Here is a 27,830-nt window from a genome sequence, read left to right as displayed (position 1 = left end):
ACCGTGGCAGTTGGGTCTCTGGTGTTCTCTGCCTGGGACTCCTAGTTGAGTCTCCTGAGAACTGAAATGCTTTGGTCTAACTAATGTCTAATCTAGGGACATGGGGGTGAAATGTAATGGGATGGGATGGTTCCTTCTGGCCTTAAACCCTGAGACAATAGCGGTCAGTGTGACTAGCAGTAGTTTCAGCACTGTCTCGAGAGATGGGGGTACAATTCCTGACATCTTTATAGACTCCGTTTGAGCCTTTGGGAAATTACATAGGCGTGTATCTTTGAAAGCCTATAGGGTTTTGATGCCTTGTTCCATCAATAAAAATCCCATCTTCAATCTCTCCTCGTCTGGGTGTTGGGATTCCCTCCGAGACCTCTTTCCACTCAGCTTCCCAAGAACTCAGTTTGACTCCAGCCTTGGTCACTCAGGTTTCTTTGTTTGGCACACGGCAGTGCTATGCACGGTTGATCCGACTCAAACGCAGGGGGGATGGCTGCTGGGTATCGCAGCTCAAAAGTTACCCTGAAACCCTCTCCCTTATCCACATTACACAGCTCATTGCACTCACTATACATTGCATCACGCATTTGGATGGCTCGGTTACTTTGCAGGAGCCAATCCCTGTGCAGCATGCACTGTCCACCAGGGCCGGCTCTAGGCACCAGCGATCCGAGCATGTGCTTGGGGTGGCACTTTTCAAGGGGCGGCAGTCCGACCCTTTGGGGCGGCAGTCCAACCTTTTTTTGCTTCGGCGGTGGCACTCCGGCTTTTTTTTTTTGCTTGGGGCGGCAAAAAACCTGGAGCCGGCCCTGCTTTGCACTCACTGTCCATGTTTTGACTTCCTCTTGTTTCCTATGTTATTTTGTCCCTGGTTATCTAGTTAATAGGAAATGGTTCCCTGGGTGTTCTCCCTCTTATCTTAGCTGGCTCAGACATTTTGTCTTCTTACCCTCCTGACCTATTCACGTATCTTATTTAGCACAAATTTGCTGTTTTCAGCCTGATGATTCATTTACCTCTTTAATTCTATCTTCCAAAATATGAGGCCTCCCTTCATGTGTTAATTACTCAGAGTAGGCCAGGTCTCCCATCTGACCTACTGCATATGACAGATGATCTTTCTGGTCTTACAGGCTGTCCCCCGTCCTGCCCTGTGTCCATAAGCTCTGTGGGGCGGGGACTGTCTCTCCCTGTGCGTCTCTGCTGTGCCCAGCACAATGGGGCCCTGCTCTGTAGGGTTTGCCATAATACACACAACACATACACAGGGTTAAATCCGGGTCCCCCTGAAGTCAATGGCAAGACTCCCATTCACTTCAAAGGGGCCAAGATGTCACCCTTAGGATGGGGTTTGCAAACGTGCCGAAGGGTGTGAGGGGTTCACCTCCCACAGAAAGTCCATGGGATATGGCTGCATAATTGACAGAGGGCTCCTTTGAAACCCCTAAGGGCTTGGTGTGAATTCACCTCCTTTTGGAAAAGATGGGGTACAGGTGGAACATATTTTTCAAACCCTTTGTCATTTCTCTCTGGGCTGCTTTCTGGAAACTTACCCCCAGCCACAAATCCACTTGTCAGCATCCTTTGCACCCTGGGGGAAACAGAAGGGGAACAGACTTCCTGTCTTAGAGAAGTTACACACCAAGAAACAGAGACACCGGTTCCAACTTCTCTTGCTGCCCGGAAATGGCATTTGTGATGCTTAACTGGCTGCCTGGCGCTCAATAACTCCAGAAGCCGAGCTCCTGAAAGTACAGTGAGACAGAGCAGCATGTGGATGGATGGACAGTGAGAGCGGCGTGTGTTTGGGGAAGGGTAGATAGTGAGGGAGTGACGGCAGGGTGAGTGTATGGGGGGAGATTGATAGAGATATATTGAGAGGCTTTGTGTATGGGATGGATAGATAGATGGGGTGTACGGGGATAGATAGATAGATAGAGGGGTGGATGGGGATAGGGAGATAGACGCAGGGGGTGTATGGGGATGGATGGATGCCTAGATATAGATAGATGGATAGATTTAATGGATGGAGGAGATACCAGCAGAATTTTTCACACTAGGATATTTTACAAACAGCTTCTCCCTGTGGACTTGCTCACTGGTGACCAACATTTTGGATTTAAAGCCATTTTGGCTGGGAGACGATGCCAGCGACTGCTGCTTGTGGCTCGTGGATTTCAGGTCTGTATACACAGCTACGTGGGCACCTGGAGTGAATCCCAGATTGCAACCGTGTCCTCTCTTCATGGATCTGGTGGCTCCCTGCTGTGGGTGGTTCTGTCGCTTTGTTCTCCTCTGTGTGGCTATGACTGTAGATTTTTCCAGTAGTGAAAGAGGCAGCAAATGCCATTTAACTAGCCCTGTAGTGGCCACCTAGTAGTTGTTCATATGCTGGACTAGCTGCAGTGGTGGTTTTATTTTGAATACGGCTGAGATATTCAAAGGAGCTTTATAAGGATGCTGAAAACATATGTCAGAAGTAGGTAGGGCGATAGGTGGGAGCCTTTCTGGATTGTATTAATAGACACCTGAGGTCTGAGTCTACAACCCTTACAAGGCAGATCTGTCTGTCTCCACAAAGACTTGTCTGTCTTTCTCTCCAGCCATCCTCCCATAAATCTGTCTCTCTATATACTCCCTTCTTCCTCCCCCACTTGAGGAATAAGGTACTAGAGTCAACATTAGTAAAAGAGCCCTGAATAAGCGGAATAAACCAGACTCCATGTCCCATTCCCAATCAGTCCCTGTTACATTAAGTACTTCACAATGTGACATTCCCTGTGTCTCTCCCTTCTGTGTTTCTTTTCTGAAGCCAACACTGGGAGGGCTTAAGTGGGGATTGTTATAAGAGACTAATGGGAAACCTCAGCCTTCATTGTTGACTCCAACCATAAGTTTGCTAGAAGTTGCTCCCCCATGTTTTTGTAGCTTAGCTAAAGCACACTCCTGGTGGTCTGGGGTTTCCAAAAGTAGATAAAGAACCTTAGATATCTAAATCCCACTGAAATTCAATTGAAGTTGGTCTTCTAACTGCCTCTGGTTCCTTGAAATAACTCCCAATTAGTCTTCTCTAAACAGAAATTATACCAGCAAGGAAAGGTGCATTGTCATAGATTTTTCAGAAACAGACTTTGAAATGGTTTGGTTGGTAGAAATATAATAATAATGTGGCCTCTGGAAAGAGAAATTCTACCCACAAGGAAAATTCTTTACAACACGAATAATGAACGATGTTCCCATTAAATAATGAACTATGTTCCCATGGGAGCTGGGTGTTGCAACCCCCTAGACAGCTTTGAAAATCTCACTGTTTATTTTTGCTGCAGAGGATGCTAATGAGGACATGTGCATATTTTTTTATTAGTGAAGTGATCTTGAAGGAGAATCAGTGTCCGATCTGTACCAGTGACTGTGGAAAGAAATGCGATTGGGTGAGATGGGTCAGTGCGACATTTCCAATAACTGAAGATTCTCAATCCTTTGGCAAGAAGCAGCCAAGCTATGGGATGTCAGACCTCTGATTCCAAATGTCAGCAGCAACCTAATTAGTGAAGGTATCCCTCCCCCCGCTGGTATTTGAATGGATGTAAATCACTGTGTCCCCGTAGTTCCCACAATGGTACAGCCCCAGACCAGAACATCTGCTTCAGTTTCATACCACAAACCTGCATCTCAGGGGGAAAGTAAGAACTGTGGAGACAGGGACAGAGACAGCTTCGAATGTTTCAACCTTCCATTGGCTTTGCGAGGAATTTGAAGTGTTCTTTATAAAATTCAAAGGGAGGTAGGTTCAACAGAGGTAGAAGGGTGTGTATGGGGATGGATGGATGGATAAATAACAACTTGATTGCAATATAATGATAAAATACATAGTGGTTGTGCCATTAAGGTACATCTAAAAACGTCCACTGGATTCTAGCATAGAATGAACTCAGCTCAGAGCTCGCTTACCGGTAGCTTTTGTTCAAAGCATTATTCTTTCAGCATCTGGTAGCAATCTTATCATCTTCCTCCTTTAATGGCTACGTCTTCCCCAGGCAAACCAGATCTTTAGGGCTTTAACTCCACCCGTTTGGGTGAGAGGTTTGACGGAGACTAAGGACAGTGAGATTTTTGTAACGGCATTAGTCACAGTGGTATCCCAGGGTATCCACAGTGTTACATGCCTCTACACAAACCTCTGTGGGGGTAACTAGAAGCTGTTGGGAGACAGCTAGAGTATGCAGTGGGGGTGGGGACACAGACTCATTAAGAAAATGTATGCGAGGATAACAGCTAAATGATATTACAAAATTTATCATCCTTGAAAGGAGAGAGAGAGCGAAATGTGGTGGTGAGTGGGGACAGATAGATTGGTGTATATGGGGATGGATTGATAGATGTTTCTGAGGAGAGATAAACAGAAGTATATTATGGAAGAATGGCTAGATAGATAAGGTGTGTACTCCAGGTGGATGGATAGATTGGGGTGTGTGTGTATGTGAAAGGAAGATAGATAAATAGAAGTGTGTGAGATAATATAGCATAATTGTGTCTTTATATGTGTGGATGGATGGATCGGTGGGTGCATAGGAATGGATGGATATATGTGTGAAGATGGATGGATGTGACTAGGGATAGAGAGACAATATAATCGGTTTATTGAACCATCCCATTACCAATTAAAGTGCATTTTTGCCACAGTGACCTTAAGAGGAAAACCTTAAAATATCCACTACATGGGTTATACCTTTGGAGGAAGAGACCTGAGAGTTATTCATAGTTATTTTCTTCTATTGAAGCTGTTGGAAGTGAGGTTCACTTGAGTCTGCTTGTATCTATAACAATATCTTATGTGTGTATCTGACCTCCCCACCCCTACCACAGTATTTGAACATCTCCCACTCACAGTACCCCAATGAGGTAGGGCCGTGTATTATCCCCATTTTATAGACTGGAAACCGAGTCACTGAGAGATTAAATGACATGTCTAAGGTCACCGAGGGTATTTGTGGATAAGCAGGAAAGGGAATCCTGGTCTCCCAAGGTCCTGCCAAGCGCCCTTATCACTGGACCATCCTTTCTCTCCAGAGAGGGTGAAAATATTCAGGATGTCCCTAGCAGCTCATTAACAGATCCCAGGTAATGGCTAGAGAAGGAGGTAAGATAGCTAAGTATGAACAGGATAAGCAGACAAAGAGAAATAGCTAGTTAGCATTCTCTGTGCATAATTGTCACTCCAGGGAGGTTTCTGCTATGGAATTCGTTACTGTGGGAAACCCAGTTGCTATCAGCTCACAGTGATACAACCCCGCACCAAATCTCATCAGCTCCTCGGGGAAGCCTGGTCAAGGTGTCCTAAGAGATGTTGATCTTTAACATTTTCCTTGAGACTGGGTTTTGGGGGGGTGGCTTTTTGGTCCTGGTTCTTTATGATTTATTCAAAATTCATGCTCTGTCTGAGGAGATTAATTCCAAGATGACCAGGATACGAAGACAGCCCCACAATATTCTACTGCCCCCCAGGGCCAGATTCTGATACCCGGAGGCATAAGCAAGACCTTGGCAACTACACCACACCTGGTCTAGTGGACAGAGCATTGGTCTGGATCACTGGATGATTCCCTGTTCTGTTCATTCCCTCTGGGGCATCTGGCATTGGCCACTGTCAGAAGACAGGACACTGGCCTAGATGGACCTTTGGTCTGACCCAGTCTGGCCGCTCTTGTGTTCTTACTGGTCTGGGACTTGGGTTGTAGCCTAGTCCAGCTCTGCAACTGATCTTCCGTGTGACCTTGAGCAAATCACTTCACTTCTCTTTCCCCTCCCCCCTCTGGTCTGTCTTGTCTCATTAAACTGCAGGCATGTCAGGACAGGGACCGTGTCTTGCTGCGTGTTTGTTCAGCACCTAGCATCAGGGCATGTGGGTCACGTGTCCCCCCCCCAGGATTTGCTGCTTGGCTTGTACTGAGCATGCTCACACAGCGATGCTCAGTATCACTGCTGAAACCGAGTGCCCTGACTCACCTCCCCCCACCCCCGCACTATGGGCAGGCCCAGGTCGTCTCTGCCTAGCACAGTGCAGCCCCCATGGGTAATACAAATAATGATGTGGAACTGCTGAGCTCCATTAAGTTCAGTGCTAGTTTGTACCATCTGAAGACCAAAGTTTAGATTCCGATGCTTTTCCTTGTGTTGAATAGTACCTTGAGCCGGGATTTTCTTTCATGGGAGCTGGCGACCTTTAGAAAAGTCCGAGTGCATCTGTGCTTTCTGCAGAGTTGCCAACGCGTACAGGTTATTGTCAGGGTATCTTTCACTGTGGTATCATTATTATACTTCCATCATCTGTTACTACAGCAGCTGCAGCACAGTGATTCATGCCTATACCAAAACGTCCAGTGAATTGGAACGTTTGCCCAAGCCAATGAGCTCGAGAGTAATTAGCGTACTAAGTGGCCCAACAGGTAAGAAACAGGAATTAGTTATTTTTTTAAAACAAGGTCACTTTTTGTTTTTGTTTCGCACTCAGGAAACCAGGGGCCAGATTGCCAGGATCTTTCGGCACCCAAAGATGTAAAGAGGTGCCTAGTAGAATTCACAAAAGGACCTAAGCACGTTAGGCACCTAACACTCATTGAGCTCAATAAATGCCCCTCACTCCTCATGGCTTTCTGGAATTGTTTGCATCTGTGATTTATCTTCCCCAGTTTCTATGTTTTCCAGGGATCCACTTATATTTTATTTGACAAGAGCATTTCAGAAGAGAGATATTTTTTGTACCAATGGAGAAAGTATATTTAAAAAAAATGAAGTTGCTTCTGATCGAAACGTTTCCAAAATGCCGTTTCTCTGGGTCTGACTTGCTGGCATAGCTGCGACCATGTGGAGGTTTTTGATATGGTGTTTGTCATTGTGATAACTCCAGCTACCGCTTACCACAGTGATGTGTGCCAATACCAAATGTTCTTTCCCGCTGGTACGTAGGAGGTGATCACATCTAACGGGAATTGCACGTCAAGATTCCTTGAGCAGCTTTCAAACTCTCATCCTACTGTTCCCACGATGGAAAGTATGTGTCTTTTATTTGATACTAAGACATCCCTGGTTTTTGTTAGGGGGTATATCACTGTGATAGTAGCTCCCACTATAGTAGTATGCACAGTGATACACAGCCCTGCAAAATCTTCTTCACCTCTTCCAATAACCGCAATCAGATACTTATTAGGATCACTCATCCTTCCAGTCCTGAAAACAGTATAATGGGCAGGAGACAAATTGCCAATCCCTTTAAAAAACATTGAATTCGGAAAATAGGGTGATGGGATGGTAGAATAGAATAGACTAGAGGAAAGCAGAGTGGAATAGAATAAAATATTGGAAAGGAGAATAGACTAGACTAGAATGTTTACACATAGGAATTGCTAGAATGGGTCAGACCAGTCGTCCATCTAGTACCCCTTTGAAAATATTTCAGGCTGTGATGAACCTCCCCGCAAAAAATGACAACCTCCCCATGCCGTGCCACCCTTACTTCTGCATTGCTGCTGGTAGCAGCGCTGCCTTCAGAGCTGGGTGCCCGGCCAGCAGCCACTGCTCTTGCGACCCCCCCCCCCACAACAGTCTTGTGATCTCCTTTTGGGTTGGGATCTCCAGTTTAAGAAACCCTGTTGTCATACAACCTCCTGTCTTGTGGCCAGTTCCAGATAATGCAGAGGGAGGTGCAAGAACTGCCCTCTAGTGAGCACTTTGGGATAACCTTGACATGGGCTTGCATCGGTTAGAAGTTGTCTCATGCCCTGACAGAGACGGGTTTACGTCCTCTGCAAAATCCTTTCCCCCTCCATACTTACTCTTGTAATTCTGTGTGTTCTCCTTATCGTTACAACTATCCCTTCTCGTATCGAATCCTGATGAGCTCTTGTCCTCACTGATACTCTGTGAGAATGAGTTCCATGGGTCAAATGTGTAGAAGAAGGCATCTTTTTTCATCAGTTTTAAACCTGCTGAATTTCAGTTGAATTTGAAAATCCCCTTGTTCGTGCTTTGAGGCAGTATGAATAGAAGTGCTTCATCTACCTTTTCTCTAGAGTTTATTGGTGTGTAGCCCTCTGAAGTCCATTCTGATTCAACTTCTCTGTAATGTAAACAGCCCCAGGGAGTATTTGCAAAAGTTGCTTAGGATCGTAAGTCCCGCTGATTTTCTAGGAAACTTGTGCTGCACAGTCATGTAGCAATTTTTGAAGGTCACCCCTAATCTTCATCAGCTGGGATTTTCAAAAGAGCCTAAGGTATTTAGGCACCCAATTTCCAATGCGAGTTGAGCACCTAACTCCTTTAAGAACTTTGAAAATCGCGGTCTATTTTTCTTTCTCTAATCATTTTTTTTTTTAGAAAATTGTGGATAGATTTAGTTACGTCAAAATCTGTCCTGAAATTGATGACTTTCTTATATTCTTCCTCTTCCCCTGGCTATAGCCAAAGATTGGATCTCAGAGATCTAGAATTCAAAGGTGTGAATTCAAATCCTGGTTGAGTCAAGGCATTCTGTTCTCTGGGCTGGTATTTTCAAAGAAGCATGAAGGTGTTTTTCCTCTGAAAATCCCAATCCTAGTTTCCAGCCAGGTTTTAACATCCAGGTATCATGAAGAGTCTCTTAGGTCCCCTCCTGAAACCAGATATCCCTAAATAGATATGCCGGTTAACATGGTTTTCCGTGGTTCCGTGGTTTTCTGTTGCATTTGCATTAGCACCTCTATGGCCATGTGTGGTTTTTGACATGAAGTGCGTCACTGTGGTAGCTCCCGTAGTAATTACACTGTGATACACTCCCGTACAAAATCATCTATGGCCAAGATTTTTCCATAGGTCGTAGCAGCTTGAGAAAATGTTCAAAAAGGTGGAAACTCTTAACAGCTTCTCTAAGTATCCCCCCTATTTTGCGTTGTTAATGATGAAGTTCAGGATGATGAATATTATTACTCTTAGGTAGCAGCCAAACCATGCTAGGATCTTTCTAGACATTCTGGAAGGATCTCAAATGCTATTCTATTGTAGTCTTGTCCAGTGTATTCTAGTCTTGTCTATTTATTCTAGCCTAGTCTATTATAGTTTACCTTAGTATAGGATATTATATTCTACTCTAATCTATTATAGTCAGTGGTGAGCTGGAGCCGATTCCCACCGGTTCGCGGGAACCGGTTGTTAAATTTAGAAGCCCCTTTAGAACTGGTTGTCCCCATTCTAAAAGGGCTTTTAAATTTAACAAAATCTCTGGCAGCTCCCTGCCCTGCTCCCGGCCCCAGCTCACCTAGCTCCGCCTCCTCCCCTGATGCTCTCCCCGGCTTCTCCTCCTCCTCCTCTGCTTCCCGCGAATCAGGGAAGCAGGGCTTTCTGCAGGTGAGTGGGGGCGGGGCGCGAGGAGGGCTCCAGGCGCCGTCCGGCTCCGGCCCAGCCCCAGCCTCGACTCCGGCCGTGTGGCGCTGCCCAGCTCCAGCCCAGCCCCGGACCCAACTCCGGCCGCGCCGCGCGGCTTCGGCCCAAGCCTCGGCCCCGACTCCGGGGTGGGCCGGGCCCCGGAGGGGGTAAAAGGCCGGATCCGGGGGGGGGTTTGGATGGGGCAGAGGTTCTTGGGGGGCGGTCAGGGGATGGGGAAGGGGGGGTTGGGTAGGCGCTGCGTGGGAGTTCCGGGGGTCTGTCGGGGTGGTGGTGGATGAGGTCGGGGCAATCAGGGGACAGGGAGCAGGGCGAGTTGGGCAGGGGGTTGGGTCCTGGGGGGCAGTTAGGGTTGGGGGTCTCGGGAAGGAGTGGTCAGAGAACAAGGAGCGGTGGGGGGTTATGGGTTGCGGTTTCTGAGGGGGGCAGTTGGGGGCAGGACATGGGTGGGGGGTGTACTCACCGGGCGGTTCCCTACCAGGTCTTTGGTGGCGGGTCCTTCAGCCGCCGGAGCCGTGCCGCCGAAGACCCGGTAGGGAACCGGTTCCTAAGATTTTGGCAGCTCATCACTGATTATAGTCGCTTTAATATAGTCTATTTTATTGTAGCCTAGTCTACTCTAGTCCAGCCTACAGTAGAATCCCTATATTTTAAAACTAATTAGGGACTGAGAACTTCTCAAAACTGAACATCTCAAAATGACGGTAGGTACGGTGCATCAGTTGCAGTATGGTGCACTATTTGAATAGGGAGCTTGTAGAGGGTATTTGCATAAAGGGTCCAGGATCAGACTTCTGGCCCACTCAGTGACCAGTGCCAGCTCCTTCATAAATTCATGGAGGACACGTCCATCAATGGCTATTAGCCAGGTTGGACAGGGATGGTGTCCCTAGCCTCTGTTTGCCAGAAGCTGGGAATGGGTGACAGGGGATGGGTCACTTGATGATCACCTGTTCTTTTCATTCCCTCTGGGGCATCTGGCATTGGCCGATGTCAGCAGACAGGACACTGGGCTAGATGGACCTTTGGTCTGACTCAGTCTGGCCGCTCTTATGTTCAGAGAAAGGTGCAGATGACTCCTAGCTTGGGATAATGGAATAACCTGACTAGAGGAGAGTATCTTCTTGTCTGAGAGGCGTGGGGTGTGTGGAGGGAGAGAGAGACTAATTCGAATATCCATAAGTAACATTGCAGAAGATGTCTATCTATTTTAGGTACTGATATGATTCCCTTCCCATTAAGATGATATCAACTTATCTCACAGTCTTTATTTACCCTTGTGACTCCCCTGTGAGGTGGGGGATTACTATTTATCCCCCATTTCAGAGAGGGGGAAGTGAAGCATAGAGAGGCTAAGGGACAGATTGATAAAGATATTTAGGCACCTAGTGGGATTTTCAAAAGCATTTAGGTGCCCAAGTCCCATTAACATCAATGAGTTTTGGGTCCTACATGCTTTTGAAAATCCCATTTAGTACCTAAATGGCTTTGAACATCTAGCCATGAATGACTTGCTCATGGAAGTCTGCAGGAGAGCAAGGAATAGAACAGAGGTCTCCCACGTGCCCAGCTATTGCCGTAACCGAGGGGTTGGCAACCTTTGGCACGCGGTTTGCCAGGGTAAGCCCCCTGGCGGGCCGGGCCGGTTTGTTTACCTGCCGCGTTCGCAGGTTCGGCCGATTGTGGCTCCCACTGGCCGCGGTTCGCAGCTCCAGGCCAATGGGGGCTGTGGGAAGCGGCAGCCAGCACATCCCTCGTCCCATGCCTCTTCCCGCAGTCCCCATTGGCCTGGAGCAGCGAACCGCGGCCAGTGGGAGCCGCGATTGGCCGAACCTGTGGATGCGGCAGGTAAACAAACCGGCCCGGCCTGCCAGGGTGCTTAGCCTGGCGAGCCACGTGCCAAAGGTTGCTGATCCCTGCCATAACCACTGGGCCATCCGTCCTTTCTTATCCTCGGGGGATCATGAATAACAATTCTCTCGTGAGTACGTGAGTATTGGTGGGGTGGGGAGATTTTGGAGTTGCTTTCTGGTCAGAGTTCTTTGTCGGATATGGCAGGGGTGTTCAAAAATTTCTCATTGGGAAAGTTGTTGGCAAAAAATGAGGGTTTTTTGTCAAAAATTGAATTTTTCCAGTAAAATGTTGACATTCTAATTTTAAAAATCAGATTTTTTTAAAAAATATTCAAAATGTCTCTTTCAAAATAGAGAGAAACTCTTGATTTCTCTGAATTATCAGTGGAGAAAAAGAGGGAAATGAAAAGTGAGAGGAAGAAGGAAAGAATGCCATTTTCAAAGTGAAACAAAATGCTTGTTTCAATGTTTTCCCCCCCTCAAGCTTCCCCCAAGCAGTACCCCAAACCAAAGCTGAATGTTTTGGAATAAAGTAAACATCCTGGGTACTAAAGGGGTCTTGAATCTACCAGCGAAAGGTAGAACGAGAACCAATGGCTGGAATTTAAACCCAAACAAATTAAACTTAGAAATAAGACACACTTTTTTTAATAGTGAAGGCGATTAACCAGTCCCAAGGAAAGTGGTGGATTCTCCATATTGGTGTCTTAGATCATGACTGGATGCCTTTCTGCTTCACTTAAACACAAGTTATCTGGCTCAAAACAGGGTAAATGGATGAAATTCTATGGCCTGTGATTCACAGGAGGTCAGATTAGATGATCTTTCTAATGGTCCCTCTGGCCTTAAAATTTAAGAAATTGTTGGAGAGCCTTAAATTTTTTTGCTAGACAGGCAAACCAACAAAGAACATTCCAGCCAGCTCTAGGAGCCCTGTTTTTGATAGGGGATGTATCACTGTGGGGTACCCGCTACCCAGCCAACACAGTGATACAGAGTCATACAAGATCCTTGCCCATCTCTTGGGAATGAACATTGGGGTGATGGGAAAGTCTCTGGAAAGCTCTCCTGCTGGAAGAATGTGGAAGAAGAGGGGCTGGATGGGACTTGGGACTCCTGGGTTCATCTCCTCGATTCCCGGTGTGTATTCTGGTCAGTCACTTAGGACTGGATCCATGGCATTCCTTTGATTTAGGTCCTTATAGCACTCCGTACCTCAGTTTCCCTGGCTGTAAAGTGGGGATTTGGACTAGGGGCTTTAGAAGCACATCTCACATTCATTTCAATTGTGATTGTGTGTCTAAATCTCCTTCGACCATCTATTTCCCCTCTGCACTGGGAAGCCCTCAGATGCTGCAGTGATGGGGCCACATAAATGCACAGGTTCCTGATTTCTTTCACACAGTCATTGCAGAGATGCAGAAGTGTCTCACCGTAGTAGCTACTCCAATCAGCACAGTGGAATGGAGACGTACAAAATCCCCTTTGTATGAAATGGATCAAGGTTTTCCCCGTGCGAGATTTCTTTTTTGGGAAGAGGCGAAGATGCAGTTGAAGGAGAGAGATGTGAAGCATTTTTCTCTTTCCACGTAACCTGGATGAAACTGTGGCTCTTTGTATGTTGGAATAAGTCAGAGATTCATAGAGTATCAGACCTGTGTGATTATCTAATCTGATCTCTTGCATAACACAGGCCATAGGACGTCCCTGAATTAATTCCTATTTGAACTAGAGCAGATGTTTCAGGGGGATTTAAAAATGGCCAGTGATGGAGTATCATAAATTGTTCCAAAGTTTAGTTACCCTCCGTATTAAAAGTTTGTACTTGATTTCTAGTCTGAAAAATGTGCCTAGCTTCAACTTCTAGCCACCTTTGTCTGCTTGATTGAAGAACTCTATATTTGGAAATTTCTGTTCACCGTGTACTTATAGATGGCGATCAAGTCACACCTTCACCTTCTCTTCGTTAAACGAAATAAATTAAGCTCCTTGAGTCTTTCACTGTAAGGCATGTTTTCCAATCCTTGAATCATTCTCGTGGCTCTAAGATGAGGCTCTGCTGGTTTTACTGGGTGTTGAACGGAGGAACTTGTGTGTAAAGTAAATGAGCTAATGGCTCCGGGACAGGACCTTCTAACCTGATGACTAGATCTACCACACAGCTGTTTCCAGGACTCTGTGAGGCATGGTCAAGCGATCAAAGTTGGGGAAGTTTAAGGCTCTGAGTCCATAATTATGTACTGTGTTTTCAGTCGCGAGAGTGTCTAGGTTTTTGACAGGAGATGTGTCACTGTGGGAGCTACCGCTCCACCTAGCACTGTGTTACAGGGCAGTATGAAATCCCTGTCCCCCTCGTGTGAACCGGTGTGAAGATCTGAGCAGATTCCGTGTCGTTTGACTTCTCATCGCCATCGCTAATGCGCTTCAGGTTTTTGACAGGGGATTTTTCACTGTGGTAGCTACCCCCCTGGTATCACTGTGGTACACAGTCGTACAAAATCCACCCCTGTCTCGTGGGAATGGATGTTGGTGTGATGGAAAAACGTTTCAAAGGCAGCTTCCTTGCCTCTGCACTGGAGTGGGAGCCAGGTGAGATGTGTTGAAGTTGTGGCTCTATTAATACTTCTTGTATGAGTGTAGGTAAGTCTCTAGGACCTGACCTCCAGCCAGCTGGAGTTAATAGAAACACTCCCCTGATTTCAATGGGTTTTGGCTCAGGTCCTTAATCCCTCAGGCCAAATTGACAACAGTTTTGTAGATGCCTACTGGTGCAGTGGGAATTACAAGGCACCTAAGCAAGTTGGGTGCCCAAATCCCATTGATTTAGGGTTAGTATCTGATTCCCACAGGTCCCCTCAAAAAATCCTGGGGTTAGAGATATTTCAGAAGAAGTCAGAGGTGTATGCTTACATATTTATTTTCTCACTTGGGAGCAATTGTTGCGGTGATGGAAATGTGTGTGAGAACTCTCCTGGCCTGGTAGTTTTGTGCAGCTTCTAACAGGGTCTAGGTTTTTGCTAGGTGATTTGTCACTGTGGTACCTATCCCATCTAGCACCGTGCTACTCAGCTGTACAAAATACTTGGCCATCCAATAGCAATGAATGTAGGTGTGACCAAATATTTTTGGCGCATGCCCTTTGTTGGGCTCCACATAGCTGCTAAAATGACTGTGTTTTTGATAGAGGACTATTCACTGTGGTAACCACTGCCCGCTAGCACACAGTGTTATGCAGCCGTACAAAAATCTTTTTGGTCTTATCAGTGAATCCACGTGGAAAATACAGTTTTGGGTCGTTCATCCCTCTAGTTGTGAAGAGTCGCATATGTCAGAAAGATGAATGGAGAATTTCTTCAAGCTCAAATCATTTTCTTCTCTGTTGGACATTCACAGCGAGCCTTACATTCTGCAGCGAAGGGTGGCTGAAAGATGGAGAAATAGATAGATTCCATCCATCAGAGAATATCACTGAGCTTTGAGATTTGATCCTCAATCTTTCTATGATTCCGCTTCTCCATCTGCAGAAAGGATGGTTCAGTGCTTATGACCCGATCCTGTGACTTTGGGAGATCCCAGTCGGATTCCCTGTCCTGACACAGACCGCATATCTGACCTTGGGCAAGTTCACCTACAGCCAGACCTTTAAAGGTATTTAGGTTTCTAAAGAGGTAGGCATCCAATTCCTTTACATATTTAGCACTTAGTTTCTCTTCCTTGGGTCTCCAGCTGTCTCACAGGGGGATAATGTGGATCAACACATTAAAGATTGTGAGGTACGTAGGTACTATGGTAGTAGGGCCATGTAAGTGGCTTAGATAGATATGTAAATGCATCTCCCTGTGAAGTGGGAGGTCATTGTTCTCCTCTGTGTCTTTCTGTCCTTACTTTGCAGGTGTGCTGAGAGTCCAAATCTATTCATGTTTGTCAGATGCCCATACTCTGTGATGACGGGATCCCTACTAGAGAGATTTCTTTGGGCCGTTGCTACTAGACCCGGGTTTTTGTTCGGGGTTTTGTCACTGTGGGAGGTACCCCACCCAGCACAGTGATACAGAACTGTACAAAAACCTCCTCCCCTGAAAGCGGAACCATTCAACCCAGTCAATGCCTTTTTGCAGAGCTCTTCCACTAAGTTCCAAAGAGTTGCATGTGGGAGAGGAGCCAATTAGTAATGTCCCCAAGATCAGATTGTTTTCTTTTCTGGTGGATATTCCCAATGAGAAGTAGATATTGCAGCAATGGGTGTTGATATAAGACCCGGGGGTGGGAGAGAGACACAGAGAAAAAGACAGAGATTCAATCCAAGGGGGATGTGGATGGGGGAAACTGACTTATATGTAAATATTCTGACAAGAAAAACACCATTGAAACTCCCACAAGAAATCCAGAGTTAAGGTGAAACTTAAAAGAATCCAAACCTTTGACGGGATGGGAACTCACAGGGAAGGTACCCAAGTTACCTTGAGTCTGGGTGAGATTTTCAAAGGAATTTAAGGAATTTCATGAAGCTAAAGTTCATGGCTGGGTAGCTTAGCATTCTAAATCTTAGGGCCCAGAATGATAGGGGTGACTTTCAGCCTCAGTCCTCTCTAAAGTAATATGTAGTGTTCTCACTAGCCATATGGGCTGGGAATTTCGAAGGGCAAGATCCACAAGGGAAAGGAGGAGGCTAAAGATGCAGATAGGTGATCAGGTTTGGCATCTAACTCCCAAGGTCTGTGCCTGATTCCCCTTGGAAAATCCCAGCTTGTTGTTACAGGTGCACACTGGAACATTTATTCCCTCCCCAAGAGCTTTTTTCTCCCTTTTTTGCTGTGATGGAAAGTCTATGAGAACTGACTTCTGACTTCTTTGGGCTGCCTGACTTCTTTGGGCTGCTACTAACCGCATCTAGGGGTTTTATGGGGGGAGTTGTCACTGTGTTAGCCATCCACCTATCACAGTGATATCTGGTCAGACAAAATCCTCTGCCATCCAATGGCAATGAATATGAAAATGTAAGAGTGCGCCCTCTGTTGGGCTCTGTTGCATAGCTTCTAAGATTATCAAGTTTTTGATAGAGGACTTCTCACTGTGGTAGTTGCTACTCCATAGGACACAATGGTACAGAGCCATACAAAAATCTCTTCTATCTCATCTAACTTGGCCAATGCAGTTTTGGATTTTCAGCCATCTAGTTGTGAAGATCTGCAGGTGTCGGAGAGGTGAATGGAGAATTTCTTCAAGCTTGTATCATTTTCTTTTCTTTTGGAGATTCACAATGAGACTTAACATTCTACAGCGACGGGCAGAGGATATACAAAGCTAGAAACATGAAGAAACAGGTAGATTTAATCCATTCGAGATAGAAAAATGCTGCCTTCCCCCTCTCCCCCATGTTTGTTGTTCTCAGGACAAAAAGGAGGCTGTTACGGAGCCCAATATGTTTACCATATAAAAAAGGATACCAGGTATTAAGGGCTCTTTAATCTAACACAGAAAGGCAGAAGAAGAACCAATGGCTCGAAGCTAAACCCGGACAAATTCAAGCTGGAAATAAGGCACTGGGTTTTTTAAAGTCAGGTTTATTAACCATTGGAACAAACTATCAAGGGAAGTGACAGACTCTCTGTCTCTTGAAGTCTTTGGCTCAATCCTGAATGTCTTTCTAGAAAATATGCTTTAGTGAAACACATGTAATTGGCTTCAACACAGAAGTAACTGGCTGAAATGTTATGGCCCATGTTTATACAGGAGGTCAGACTAGGTGATCTAATTTATATTTTCTGGCCTTAATATCTATGAAACTGGGAAAACACGGTTCCGATATTCTTAATGAAAATCAATCCAGTCTAGAATGTGTCCTACCCATTTCTGGAGTGGTTGAGTTACTCGGGAGCTAGAAGTAGTAAACTGGAAAGTACTGGTATGGATAAAGAGTGAAATTCTGGTCTAACAATTTTCAAGACGTCACTGGAGAATTTTTTTGTCCAGAACAGGCAAATCTCAGTAGGAGAGAGAAGCTTTATTTCTCATTTCCATGGAAGAAGATTAGTAGGGGAATAAGATAATTCTGAAGTAAACACAACAAAGACAGTTGGAAAGTTATTTTCCTTGGACCAGATTGTAAAGCCCGACCTCACTACTCATGGTTAGGGGCTAGTCGGAGGGCGGATAGCACAATCTCTCCTGATACCGGTAGAGAGGTGTATTTTATTGACTCTCAGGAGAAGGCAGGACACAAAGCTGATGCACAGAGACATAGAATAATTAAAGACAAAGGTTTATCCTTCTCTTCAGAGGAAAGAAGAAAACAAAACTTAGAAACAGAGGTCTGAAAGTTCTGATAAAAAAGGGACATATTTTTCCCAAAACTTTTTCTGAAAACTTTTTTCCCTTCCTTTTTTTGGGACCAACTCTACTTAGAAATATAGTCTGAGATTTGTCAAAGCCCTCTGCAGGATTAGAGGTCACATTTACAAAGATTTTTAGGCACCAAAAGGTGCAGAGAGGTATCTAGTTGGATTTGCAAAAGTGCATAAGCAGGTTAGGTGCCCGACTCCCATTGGAAGTTCCTGTTCATTTCATTGAGGACCTGGCATGGAAATTCTTTAGATGGATTTGTAAATTTCAGCCTTCGGCTGCGCCTGATGGAATACTAACCTAGCAGTCACCTGAAATTGGGTTGGTTTGCACAGCTGCCAGCAGAACGAGGTTTTTATAACGGCTTTTGTCACTGTGGTATCCACTGTAGTACACAGTGATGCATACCCATGCCAAATCCCTCGCCGAGATTGACACCGTGACTGGAGACAGAACAGTGGTAGGAGCTGTGAGGGCAATTCCTATATTTGAATTCAACGGAGATCTTTTAGAACACTAGGACCAACGTGAGACCAGCACTTCAGAAGGTATGTCTGCTTAAAATCGCTAACTCTTTGGAGAGGAGTGGAATGATTGGGTAGAGCACTGGATTTGGATTTGGGACACCTGGGTTCCATTCCCAGTCTGTCATTGACCCCTGTATGATCTGGGGCAAATCACTTCACCTTCCGTGCCTCCATTCCCCTGGCATAGTTAGACTGGAGTTTTCAAAGGATCATAGAGTGGAGAAAGAGCCCAGATGGCCCTGGAATGTCAGGCTCTTTTGGAAACCCAGGTTTAGATTGCAATGAATGTTGGGGCAGGGACTATCTCTTCCTATGTTGATATACAGTGCCAAGTACTATAAGACCACGATCTAGGTTGGGACCTTTGGGTGCTACCAATATAATAATAACTAGGCACTGCTTTAATAATATCAATAAAATGGTCCCCCCCGGGGTATAAAATGATATAGCTTCATGAAAGTGGCTGGAATGACACCAGCTGAGACCCAATGCACTTAAATCAAATGTTGAGCCTAACGGGAAGTTGTCCTGAGTCTGTCTTTTCTCACGGGAGTGCCAGTGTGCTTAGGTTTTTGATATGAGGTGTGTCACTGTGGAGCCCCAGTTGCCCAGTAACACAGTGATACACAACCGTGCCAAATGTCCTTTACCTCATCTAGCCGGGCACCGCAACCTCTCTACTTTTTAGAGACGGATGCAAAGAATTCAAGCTATAGATAGGATCCGTCTTTCTTTCTTTCTTTCTTTCTTTCTTTCTTTCTTTCTTTCTTTCTTTCTTTCTTTCTTTCTTTCTTTCTTTCTTTTTTTCTTTCTTTCTTTCTTTCTTTCTTTCTTTCTTTCTTTCTTTCTTTCTTTCTTTCTCCATTATTTTTGAGCCCACAACCCAGAAAACTTTAGGAAGAAATAGCCTCCACGGGTAGTCATTCCCTAGGCGTCCACTGGGGGTCACTCTTGCACCGCTCTCAGACGCTGCTGGTGTTAGTTGCTGCTGGTGATAAATTACTAGACAAGACTGGTCTGGTAGCTCCTTTGCTCCTACGCATCAATATAATTATTCTATGATATCTCCTCAATGATCTTTGTATTCAGCAAGACTCAGTGATTGTCTTCTGTTCCGGTATCTGAGTGTCTCAAATGTTTCATCTTTGAGCTTTCAGCTTGATAAACCGTTCAGAGTAAATTATATTGACCTTAAAAAGGTGACTTTAAGGGAAATTCACCTTCCTGTTTCCACTCAATTCTTCTTTCCCATTTGAAAGATTTCTGATTATCGATGGCATTATAATCCAGTGGACAAAGGCAGGACACCATTCAAAGGCTAGAGGATGAAGTTAGACAACAAATGGAGACTAGACATAAGGTGAAAAATTTTAACAATGAGGAGAATTAACCATTGAAAATAATTTTCCTGGGGACACGGTGGATTTTCTGTCACTTGCAATCTTTAAGTTAATGCTAGATAGCTTTCTAAATGGTGAAGGGGAAAATCTGTGTGTATGTGCTGTGTGTGTGTGTGTGTGTTTATGCATATGGGTGTGTTTGCTTATCTATGTATTTGTGTGTTTGTACATGTGTGCATGTGTTTATGTTTGTGTGTGTGTGTGTGTGTGCTTTGTGTGTAGGAGGAAACTTCATTGTCTGTGGTTGACATTATCAGCCAAGCGTTGGCGTTACTGAGGGGCTTGATGAAATTGGGGTGTGTTTCTTTGTCTGGTGGAGATAGAAAGGGCGTTCCTTGTGGGAATTTGGAGTCTGCCACAAAGAGTAGTTAGTGCGGTAAGCTGATGTGACACTCCAGGATGGACAATTGCCCTACTTTTCATTTCTTGGTTTTCAGACTATTGAATTTCAAAGAAGTCTGAGTTGGAAGACAAGTGCCTACGCAGTTGTGCGTCTACTTCTCTTTAAGGTTTGGGTGGTTGGGTGTGGCAGTTCCACAAACTTAAATGACTTTTAAAGAAGAGTTTTGTGGCAGTACATGGGAAATACCCGTCACTCACCAAAGGGGCCCTCTCAGAGCGGTTCCATATACTGAAAATGAACCAAGGAGCTCCGTGTGAAATGTGTCAGAGCTTAAGGTCATGTCCTGGAAAGCTGGAGTGAAATCCTGTCTCACGTTCCTACAGAGCTAGGAGATGATGGGAGGCATGAGGCATTAAAGCCCCTGAGAAGCCTGGTTCCCCCTTTTGTGCCACTCCTGGCTCTGCTCTGTGTCACTGTCTCTGGCGCAGTAATAGGCGGCGGTGTCTGCAGCTGTCAGGGAGCGGAGCTGCAGGGAGATCTGGTTCTTCGTGGTGTCTCCAGAGATGGTGACTCGGCTTTGGAGAGACGGGGCATAGTTTGTACCCCCGCTACATGGATATAACCATCCCATCCACTCCAGCCCTTGTGGACCGCAGATCTGGTGCCAGAAATAATATTGAGTAGAGATGGAGACCCCGGAGACAGCGTAGGTCAGGGTGAGGGTCTCTCCGGGCTTCACCGCCCCTGGGCCGCACTGGACCAGCTGCACCTGAGAGAGGACACCTGGGAAAAGGAGAAAATAGCAAAGATAATATTAGCCACTGAACAAATCCATGGATCTGTCTCTAATTCCCCAACTGTCCCATAGACACTCACAGTTGAGGGCAGAGAACAGAGAAAGGAAAAGCCACAGAGATTCCATTCTCGTTTCCATGCAAAGAGGGAAACTCCCCAGCGGGCAGGACCAGGCAATTCTGTGTCTGGGGGGAGACTGAGGCTCCTCCAACCAGGAGTTTGTGTTTAAAGAGGACCCTCCCCCCCGGGGCAGGGATTTGCATGTGTGTTTCTTAGAGTGGGTATAAGAGGTGACTGGGGTGAGCACTCAGCACATGGCAATGTCCCCTTGGGGACACGTGTCCCCTTTACACCCCAGAGAGACCGTACGCTCAGCTCAGCACATGTGATGACCGGAGGTGGCTGTGAGGGTAGGAAGTAGGGTCCAGGGCCCTGGACTGGGACTGCGGAGAACTCCATAGGCTAAATATTGGCATGTGGGTGTCACCCAGGGAGGATAAACTCCCCGGGAGACACGTCTCCAGGCAGTGCTCGGTAGGAGAGTCCTACATCGCTTTCGTGTCTGAGCAAGTGACCGTCTCAAGTCAATGGGTGACTCGCCAACACAGAAGTGGCTACTGCCAAATGTGCTGGTTAAATAAAATAAATATAAATAGTGCCTGGGAAAGGCCACGGCAGATGAGCCGCTCCTAGGAATGTGAGATCGGAAGGAGACGGAGCTGCAGGGGAAGGGCGGTTTTAGGTAGCGAAACCCAACATACCCCTTCAATGAATGGGGAGGGGACGGGGCAGCCACGGGCTTGGTCAGAACAAGGGCTGTGATTGCAGAAAGAGACACTAGGGGGAGATGGGCCGCTCAGTGTGTTAGGGGGCTGAGTACAGCACAGCAGGCGCTCTCTGAGCCGGCCAGAGAGGCGGTGAGTTTGGGAGGGGGGTTACTATAGAAGTGTGTCTTGTTAATCACCTCTTCTGCAGGGAGACCTTTGTGCCGTGCACAAGACCCTGCCCCCCACATCACCCCAAGCTCCCTTTGCTGCTTGCTGCATTTCCCTGTGTCGTCCCGTGTCTCTGCCTAGAACCATTTGGCGACAAGCAGAGAATTGTATTTCCCGGCTAAGTTCTGCTCGAGCCCCTGAAGGTGAATCGCGGGTGGAGAACCGGGCAGCCGCTGGATGCATCTTGAAAAGAGCTGGGCCTGTGCGTGTTTTTCCTACTCAGCTCGCGGTGTGTCTCCCTTTCTCCAGGGGTGAGCGATCCCTGCTAAACTCGCCTCGCCAGGCTGCATATGCTCCGCCCCTGGTTTTTGTACGAGTCCCTGCATCGCTCTGTGTCACTGGAGCAGTAATAGGTTAACCTTTCGGGAAGAGACTTGCTGTGTAAATTAAATTGTACAATCGACTGTACCCCAGATGGCGTGTATCTGAACGTGCCTGGTCCCGCTCACAGTGACGTCCTGGCAGTTCCAAGGGGAGGAGACCGACCCCAGCCCTTCCTCGTTGCAACAGGAACTGCTGGCTAAGGTCCCTCCCTCCTTGTGGGCTGATCATGCCAACCATGCTGGCACTGGGTCCGGCAGCCTCCCGGCAAAGGCCTGGAGTGGCTCGCGTATATACATTCTGCTGGGGGCACAGGTTACGCCCCGTCTCTCCGGAGCCACGTGAGCGTCTCCAAGACACAGCTAAAAATGCGCTCTCCCGGCAGCTGCGCTCGCTGACAGCTGTGAACACCACTACCCACCATCTCATGACCAGAGATGTCTCTAATGCAAGCCCTGTGACTGCAACTAGTAGGGCCAAAAGGTGGGCCGTGACCGAGCCAGTCTCGCTCTGCATGGCTTGACCGGCGAGGGGCCTGCCTGGGTCTAGGATTGTGTGACCCTATCCTTTCCCATCCTCGGACGGTCCTTTCCCGTGACCTCTTTCCTCCCCTGTCTCTGTCCGCGCCTGAAGGCGGTTCATAAGCCACTGACTGGTCCAATCACCTCGCCTAACACACCAGAGTAAGCGGCGCCGTCTCTCTGAGACTAGCCAACGCTCTTTGCTGAAGGGGGCTGTAGGAGAGTCGTGGACATCCTAAATAAGCTCTCCCTGTGTGAGTGACCTGAGAGAAAGCGATCCGGGTACTGGGCGCTGGAGGGTCCAAGGTGATCTCCGCCTCACCAGGAACTGGGAAAAATGGGAGCCGGTGGGTCCAAAGGGACCACCGCCTTGCCAAAAGGCACACCTGCCTACTACGTGTACACAAATGACAGTCCTTTCACTTGCAAGTTTCTGAACAAATGGAATTGGTATACCAAAGACGATTCAAAATTACAGTTTCCCCTAGAGGGACGTTTCGACCTTGACAAGATTGTGCACCTCAGAGGCGCACTTCTGGCCAGTAAAATCAGGCAAGGTCAGTCTGATGCATATTTCGATTGGTGTGGAGAAACAGAAAAACGGCGCCGTGAATCTCAAACGAGGAGCCTCAAGGACTCCCAGGAGAAACTTAAAACACAATTAAAAGAGGCAAGGGAGAAATTGGCTCCTCCCCAAACTCCTGCTGGCCAGCAGATACCTCTCTACCCTTCAAGGCCTCTTCGGGGTACCCCCTCAGCCTCACCCGAGGGTATTACAGACCTATATTTAGAGCCCAGACAATTGGTTGCCCCTGCCCCACCTGCGCAGGTTGGTGAAGGACCATCCAGTCAGGCCAGAACTGCACAGGTTGGTGAAGGACAGCTCGGCCAGGCTGGAACTGGTCGGGAGACCCCCGAGCGACCTCCACCTCCATATAACCTGGAAGCTGACTCCACTGTCCAGGAACACCTACCCCAAGTAGAAACCTCGCTGTCACCTTCTGTTTCACATGTAAAGTCCTCAGAAAGCCCAGCCAGTGCCTTAGAACGTACGGCTCATTGTCTGTATGATCAGTTAGAAGGATTAATAACAGATTTAGATTCAACTGGGCCGGCGAGGAATACTAGAGGGAAAAAAACCCTTACGTCCACCCCTCAAACCTTGCCTCCCCACGGTGAGGCAATGTTACCCTTGCAACAACTCCCGGGCATAGGCTCTTCGGGTCAGGGAGCCTTGGTGTCTGTGCATGTACCTTGATCTCCCACGGATTTGTATAATTTAACTGAAAAGTTTCCAAAAATAAGAAAAGACATGTTAAATTCCAAGAAGAATTAAGAACTGTCATAAACTGTACCCCGATCCCCTGCCCTGAACCCCCTGCCACATCCCGCACCCCTCTTGCACCCGACCCCCTGCCCTCAACCCCCTGCCACGCCCTGCACCCCTCCTGCACCCCAACCCCCTGCCCTGAACCCCCTGACGCACCCTGCACCCCGACTCCCTGCCCTGAACCCCCTGCCCCACCCCGCACCCCTCCTACACCCCAACCCCCTGCCCTGAACCCCCTGCCACACCCTACACCCTGCACCCTGACCCCCTGCTGCACCCCTCACCCCCCTGCACCCCGACTCCCTGCCCTGAATCCCCTGCCGCACCCCTCCTGCACCCCGACCTTCTGCCATATCCCGCACCCCTCCTGCACCCCGACCCCCTGCCCTGAACCGCCTGCCACACCCTGCACCCTGACCCCCTGCTGCACCCCTCACCCCTCCTGCACCCCACATCCCAACTCCCTGCCCTGAGCAAGGGGTTGGAATGGGGGCGGGGAAGGGGTGGGAAGAGGCAGGGAAGGGGCGGGGCCTCATGGAAGGGGTGGAGTGGGGGCGGGGCCGAGGGCAGTGGGGGGAGGTGTCAGTAATGGGGCCCTCGGGCCAATGTACTAGTCCTCATGTGGCCTTCATGGTCATTTGAGTTTGAGACCCCTGGTCTATCCAGACTCCCGATATGCCTTTGGGGCGGTCCATGACTATGGGCAACTATGGAAACACCGAGGATTCCTCACGTCGGGGGGGGGGGGAGGAGAATCTTCTCTCTGCTCTTCAGCTTCCTTCTGCCATTGCTGTTGTAAAATGTGTTGCTCACCAAAAACCTTTTGATGATACAAGAGGAAATGCTTTGGCAGATGCTTCTGGCCCTTTCCAGGTCTCCGGCTCCATTCGACTCTATTTTCTTTATTTCACAGTCTCCCTCCTCGCCTGATTTCCCCCCAAATTTAGCTCTTATGCAAGATTCAACCTCAGAGCATGAGAAATGCAGATGGAGGTGGGATGGACGTGCTTTACATCCCGATGCCTTGAGGGGCTCCCCAGACGGCCGCTTGGTGGCGCCCAAGGATTTGCTTCCCTATCTTGCTCATGTGTCCCATGGAATGGCACTCGTGAGCAAAGGGGGGATGAGTGCATCAGTGCTGCAACATTGGTATCCCCCCAATTTTTCCATAATGGTGCCGCAGTGCTGTAACTCTTGCCCTATCTGCCTAGCCCACAACAGTGGCAGACCAGTACGAGCAAAATCAACTGCGCACCTCACCCCGTGGGAACCCTTTGTAAATATCCAGATTGATTTTATCAATATGCCGAAATGTTGTTCTTATGAATATGTCCTCGTTTGCGTTTGTATGTATTCCGGATGGATAGAGGCCTACCCTTGTGCCAAGGCCGATTCCCTCACCATGGCGAAAAGATTGTTAAAAGACTTTATCCCCTGGTTTGGTTTACCTGTCTCTATCAACCCATTTCACAGGCCAAGTCATGCAACAGATTTGCAAGGCCCTCAACATCACCCAACACCTGCATTTTGCTCATCACCCCCAAAGTGTGGGGACAGTCGAGTGGAAAAATGGGGAGTTAAAGAACAAATTCTCTAAGATCTGTGCTGAGACTGGCCTAAAATGGCCTGATGCCCTCCCCCTTGCCCTCATGTACAAGAGAAGCACTCCCACACGCAAACATGGCCAATCCCCACAGGAAATCCTTATGGCCAGGCCTATGAGGATGCCAGTATCCCCTCCCCCGATCCCTTACAAATTGGATTTGCATCTAAACGATGAGACCGTTATGGGCTATTGCAAGACACTAATGCGGTGTGTTAGGTCTCTTCACTCACAGGTACAAAGTGCTCTGCCCGTACCAGCTGACACGCCGTGCCACCCACTGCAGCCTGGAGATCGGGTCTACATTAAGGTACACGAGAGAAAGACTTCCCTGGAGCCTCGCTGGAGAGGCCCCTACCAGGTCCTGTTGACCACCCACACAGCGGTCAAATGCAAGGGGCTCGTCAGCTGGATCCACGCCTCCCACTGCAAACAGACAACACCACCTTTGAACCTGAACGCTAAAGAATTCCATCCTAGACCCCGCTCTAGGAAGTGACCAGGGTGATAGCAACAGTGACTTCTCTCCAGGGCCCGAGAAGGAACCTAGATATAATCTCAGGAAACGAAAATAGACCTCAGCACCCCGATCCATCAGTCCGTGGGCAATCGGAGCCACCTTAATCTCCTGTACGCTGCCTTTACAGCCAGCTGAAGCTTCGGCCTGCTGGAAAAGGGAATACAAGAGACACAAGGCCAGAATAACGCCTTTAAAAGCCCAGTGGAGAGCCTAGCGCCCACTGGCACCCAGCTGCCATGGCCGACCCCACAGACAGAATAAAAGAAACAGCCATGGTGCGAAAATGGCTCATGCCCTCAATTTGGTTCATGTGTGTAGCTATGCTCTTGCTGTTATTGTTAAACTTCCACGATACCTTTATGTTCTTTTGGATGCCCAAGACCACCATCAAAGGAAAAGATCCCTTGAGACCACTGGACCAGGATCTGGGTAGTGTGCTAGCAACCTCTCCCCGGTATCATACTAAAGCACGATCGTCCCAAGAGAGACGAAGGAACACTCACGCTGCTGAAGCCCCCAAAGTCCAGAAATTCCTAACAACAAGGGACATTGAAAATTGGCCCTGGTGGAAGAAACGAAGTATTATACATTGGCAGGGAGGGAGTTGCGGGATGTATTCTTGGGAATGTGGAGTTAAGTGGTGGGGTGGGTTTATTCCGGGGGCTGCAAACTGTGTTTAAGGACAAGTACCATCAGCATGTACTGCCCTCCCTAATTGGCTTCCGGAGGATGAATACTAAAAATGCCTTGCTGCTACAAATATTAACCCCACCGTCCCTGCCACCTCTGCCACCATCCCTGAAATTTACCCAAATACAGATAATACGGTATATTCTACGGAAATCCATTGGCCCAGATTTTTCCAGTAATTTACTAAAATTTTGTTCAGAAAAATTATTTTTCAAAGTCCAGAATAAAGCATATGAATGAACAATTGAATGGAAAACAAATGGTTGGTGGAAATAGAAATATATGATATCACTACCCATAAGCCCCAGGAATCAGAAATTAAAATCGAGGGGTTCTATGAAGGGGTAGATATGATGGCCGTTCCTGGAACTTGCAGAATGCTGGATGAAAGAGGCCCTTATTGTTATTTTGTCACGCAATTAGTAAATAATCAAACGTCTACCCAAAGGGTTTGTTCTGCCATGGGAGATTTTACCTGTATTAAAATAATTCCAGTAACTAATAACTCAACCTGCACAATATTGCAATATTCCCTTCCTATGCTATTAATGTCAATGCGTCTCAAAAGTACATAAAAGTGTATAGCCAACAGATGGGGTCTAGTACTTCACCAAAAAGGGATGTGTTAGGATATTGTAAGGGAAAATCCAGTGGCATCCAAACTTATAGGCCCAAGCCTCATGTCAAGCTGCCAAGGTCAGCTCACTTAAATGAACAAAAGGGGGACACAGAGGAGGCAGTGGAAAATACCCAACAGTCCCCTAGCAAAAGCAATTTTGCGATATCCCTTACGGTCGCTGTTTAAACACAAAAGGACAGACAGTAAATAACAGGAAAGGCTTAATATGGGAAGAATTTAAGTTTGCTCCAATCTGTATCGATTTTGCAATACTTTTAGTAAGGAAATAACAAGGAAATGTATGCAACCTTGTGTAACTAGTTTGTGGTTTTAAGCTTTATAAGCCTGTCTGTAACCAGCTTCGGGGAGGCCGTTTCCGGTAGCGGTCCTCCCCTGCGCACTTGTAATCAATAAAGAGCCTCAGGCTGATCTGATTGAAAAACACAACGCGTGGATCGATTTTTCCACAACATTTGGTGCCGTGACTCGGATAGACGGCGACCCCCTAGAGCCGGAGGACCGTGGGCTGTTCCCCACTAGACCCAGGGCTCCTCTGAAAGGTA

General features: G+C 47.3%; 1 long non-coding RNA gene and 3 gene segments (V, D, J or C); 1 reads left to right on the top strand and 3 right to left on the bottom strand.

Annotated features, from left to right (window-relative positions):
- The window catches only part of LOC122173242 (Ig mu chain C region secreted form-like), a 1,717,225-nt gene that overhangs the window by 39,140 nt on the left and 1,650,255 nt on the right, over positions 1 to 27,830 (bottom strand).
- Positions 1 to 27,830, bottom strand: part of LOC101946746 (immunoglobulin heavy constant epsilon-like) — a 253,341-nt gene that overhangs the window by 103,966 nt on the left and 121,545 nt on the right.
- LOC101948672 (immunoglobulin heavy constant epsilon-like) overlaps positions 1 to 27,830 on the bottom strand; it is a 375,427-nt gene that overhangs the window by 292,299 nt on the left and 55,298 nt on the right.
- Positions 1,640 to 27,703, top strand: LOC122172648 (uncharacterized). Its single transcript, XR_006173147.2, has 3 exons — positions 1,640 to 1,835; positions 2,071 to 2,175; positions 25,658 to 27,703. It is a non-coding gene; the product is annotated as an uncharacterized LOC122172648 (long non-coding RNA).

The sequence above is a fragment of the Chrysemys picta genome, chromosome 13 (genome assembly GCF_011386835.1).
Source record: "Chrysemys picta bellii isolate R12L10 chromosome 13, ASM1138683v2, whole genome shotgun sequence".
In the NCBI taxonomy this organism is placed as follows: domain Eukaryota; kingdom Metazoa; phylum Chordata; order Testudines; family Emydidae; genus Chrysemys; species Chrysemys picta.
The sequence above is the reverse complement of the archived record's forward strand: the minus strand, read 5'-3'. Positions and strand labels throughout refer to the sequence as shown.